General features: G+C 46.0%; 1 pseudogene; it reads left to right on the top strand.

Moving 5' to 3' along the window:
* The first annotated feature begins 3,416 nt into the window (after nucleotides 1–3,416).
* LOC124596876 lies at nucleotides 3,417–3,534 on the top strand (annotated as a pseudogene).
* The last annotated feature ends 693 nt before the right edge of the window (nucleotides 3,535–4,227 follow it).

Below are 4,227 nucleotides of genomic sequence, written 5' to 3'. Positions count from 1 at the left end.
CTCGAAAATGTGCATCTGCATATGTAATTTTATTTGCCCTATGCACATTATTTGGTCAAAAGCATATGGACACCCATATGTGATGTGAAATGGATCACCAAATATCACGAGAAGCGTACCTCCTAGTATAAATCCAGGTGGTGAGTATTGTGTTGTCAGCAGAGGATCAATAACAGCAGAATGGATCAGACAAGTGAACTCAGTGACGTTGGATGTCGACTGAGAAACAAATGAGTCACGTACTTTTCAACTCTTATAGGGCTGTACAAGAGGACTGCTGGTACTGCGACTGAAAAATGGAAACACAATGCAACATTCACAGCAAAACCACGACCACGCAAGCCTCATGTACTGACGGAGAAGCATTAGCTTGAGTCATTGTAGAAATTTGCATGAAATCAGCAGAAGGAATCACTCCTGAATTACAAAATGCTAGCAGCAGACCACCTAGCACAATTAGTTAAAAAGGATTGGGGGAAAATGGTCTCGCACATCCTCATGAACCACAAATTCATGTAGTCAATGTTGAGTACCTGAGAGGGATGGACAGTGGTTTACGCTAAGTGAGTGACTTGGAGCAATGAATCACGCTATACCCTATGGTAGTCCGATGGGGAGGTTTGGGTTTGGCAAACGCCCATAGAAAATTGCCTGCCATAGTATCTAATGTGAAGATTTATTTATTTATTTATTTATTGTTGAAGAGCTGCGAAGGAAGCACCTGGCTTGGCGTAGAAATTTGTTGAAGAGCTTTTAAGTTAGGAGGAAGTGGTATAATGGCATGAGGATGTTTTTCATGGTTGCGCTTGAGACCATAGTCTCGATCAGCAAGACAATCCAACCAAAAATAAAGCAGGATCTATTAGGCAGTGGTTTGTGGACAATAACATTCCTGACAACTGGCTGGTCTCCCCTGGGTCCTGACCTGAGCACAGTGGAACATCTTTGGGGTGAGTTTGTTCATCGGCTTCGCCCCACACGCCAACTTCTAACTTCCTTCTCCGGTTTCCCGATCTTGAGGAATAACGGACTGCCATTTCTCCCCAGACATTCAGACACCTCAGTGAAAATATCACCAGTGGATTACAAGCCGTCATGAGGGCGAATAGTGGACACAGCCCATGTTAGTGTCCACTAATAGCTGTCTGGATATGTTTGATCAGTTAGTGTAAAGGTATATAATTTGGAGTGCAACAACTAGTCATTACCGTAAGTACAGCTCGCGGCTACCAGAGGCTGCAGTGGAACACTACTACCTGGGCACAATTAACCGCCTATGTATAACACGAACACACAAACATGACAAATACTGGCGAACCCCTGTGGCACAACAAAATTAACGGGCACCACGAGGTGTAAAATAGTCGACCAATCGGCAACGCAGGGAAGCGGAACTGCACACTAAAAGCAAACAAACCTAGCTAAAGCCCTTATACCGTAATCGATTTACGACCAATTGACCACTTATATGACAGTCTTGGCCTGTCAAAGGGCCAGACACTGCAGTTGGCCCACGATACCTCGCAGGTGCCCAGCCCAGCGGTACCCCTTCTCGAACACTTCTTATGTCGACCAAAGCTATGACAACAGTACCGGGCATTGCACGAGACCCAAAACTAACAGCCACCCTATCTTCACATATTCTGTCACAGATAGCAAGCAATTCGCTACTGATCTTACTACCCGACCAAACAATCGCAGAAGTTTTTTGCCCTTGGCGCTTGCGTTGGCACATTTTCCCCTCTGCCCTTGAAACTACTGCCCTTGGCTCGTTTTACGTCCACCATCTATCTCCTCGATGCGACCGTGTTGGTGGGTAATCCTACCTACAGTAAAATAAATAAATCTCGTATGATTAGGGCCTCCCGTCGGGTAGACTGTTCGCCGGGTGCAAGTCTTTCGATTTGACGCCACTTCGGAGACTTGAGCGTCGATGGGGATGAAATGATGATGATTAGGACAACACAACACCTTGTCCCTGAGCGGAGAAAATCTCCGACCAAGCCGGGAATCGAACCCGCGCCATTAGGATTGACATTCTGTCGGGCTGACGACTCAGGTACGAGTGGCGGACTTACCAACAGTAGTTGTACGGGTAACGTCACAGGCCCACATTCCGTGAAGTCCTCTGGCAGTAATTAACAAATATGGAGGAGACAGTAGATTTTCTGAGATGGTCACCACGTCTTTGTGAGCGAGGACGGGCTCCACCCTTTGCGATGTTAAAAAGAAAATGCAGAGGATCTTGCGGTTTGGGACCACGAACTGTGTAGGATCCATGTCGGTTCGCACCATATTCCAGGCTGACACACCGTCTTATATTTGTGTGCTCTCAACGCTTGTAAATTTTTCAGTGTCCTAGTTCAGTCACCGAAAATAGTTAATGAGTTTTACTTTCCTCCCTCCTGTTATGAGAACTTGTGCTATTATTAAATAGTAATTGCTGGTTAGAACTTCGTAACTTTTTATGAGTGGCAACCCTCGGGAAATGAATTGATTAGTGGTTTAACGAACAGGCAGCGCTATTTACTGTCGCGAGTTAACGACACTCAAAAGTTGCACTCAGTTTGTAATTTACCTTTGATTTGTTATGATCTTTATCACCCCAGGATGCATAATGTGACAGTGGTGAGTACACTGTGTAGGGACTCTCGAGTCCGTCTACAGACTTTAGCTGCTACAAAAGATACACTGGGTGCTGAGTTGACAGCCTAGACTCACTATATGTGCCAGGAGCACGCAGTAGCGTGTGAAAACTTCAATAAAATTTTTAAAAAATGTTCGATAGTGTAAGCGTAGGCTTCTCCGCCCGCTGTCGCACTCAACAAAATTCTCTTGCGCTGTCGACAGCATTGTCAATACATAAAACTGTCCGACGTTTCGGCCGCTACTGCAAACGATCATCCTCAGGGCTTTGTACTGAGCTAGATTGTTGAATGAGAGAGACTGTAGACCTTATATAGCAGCAGAGGAAGCTGCTACACGTAATTTGATGGGGCGCTTGAGGATAGCAGAAGCGTTAGGCGTTCGTTATTGGTCTTTATATTATTCCTTGTAATTGGTGGGCAAAGACGTATCTCATTGGTGTTGAGATTACTTCTTGCCACTGGCGGAAACATGCGAATCAGAAACGGACGCTAGCTGTGACGTAGCACTGCTTATTCGTTGTCGGGTCCGGGCAGCGGCGTGCCCCAGCACAGTGCCCCGCTATCTTGTGTGAGTCGCTTTTCGCGCGCTGTCCGCTATCTAAGGTCTCTCTCTCACTCGGCAGTGTAGCTCAGCACGAAGCCCTCAGGAAGGCCGTTTGCAATAGCGGCCGAAACGTCGGACAATGCGATCAACAACTCAGCACAGTTTCATTGACAAACTTCAAGAGTATTAACAGAAAGGAATTTGTGTTGGCTACATAGATTTGTGCTGACAGCCTTGCCGCAGTGGTAACACCGGTTCCCGTCAGATCACTGAAGTTAAGCACTGTCGGACTGGGCTAGCACTTGGATGGGTGACCATCCGTTCTGCTGAGCGCTGTTGGCAAGCAGGGTGCACTCAGCCCTTGTGAGGCAAACTGAGGAGCTACTTGATTGAGAAGTAGTGGCTTCGGTCTCGGAAACCGACATACGGCCGCGAGAACTGTGTGCTGACCACATGCCCCTCCATATCCGCATCCAGTGACGCCTGTGGGGTAAGGATGACACGGCGGCCTGTCGGTACCGTTGGGCCTTCATGGCCTGTTCGGGAGGAGTTTAGTTTAATTTTTAAATAGATTTGTAGTCGCCTGCATTTCTATCACCACCCTAATGATGCATTGTTCTCTTACAGCTATTGTACTATATAACTCCCCCGGATGCGATAAAACACTTTCCGTTAAGGTTCGTGCTTTTATGTAGATTTTCCTGTCAAGTATCCTTCACTTAGACACTTACGCCGCCGATTTAATTTCTGACATTGTCTCATCTTCTCCAGCCACATGAAAAAAAGTGGGGGACAGATGTCATTTTTCTTCTGGTAAACGTGGAGCATAGTGGACGCAAAGATAACGCGCCATCATGTTTTTATAACAGATTTGCCAAAGTAAACGGTGGGTCACAATACACATTGGCGTGAACTGCGTTATTCATTTAACCCGTCGGTTTATTTTAAATTTTTATTTAAGAAACAATCAAAAGTTTTCTCTTCCGGCAGTCACAAAGAACGACCACAGATTATGCAAAGGTTGGAACTTAAATA

Source organism: Schistocerca americana, chromosome 2 (assembly GCF_021461395.2).
Source record: "Schistocerca americana isolate TAMUIC-IGC-003095 chromosome 2, iqSchAmer2.1, whole genome shotgun sequence".
Lineage (NCBI taxonomy): Eukaryota > Metazoa > Arthropoda > Insecta > Orthoptera > Acrididae > Schistocerca > Schistocerca americana.
This window is presented reverse-complemented; position numbering and strand designations above follow the sequence as displayed.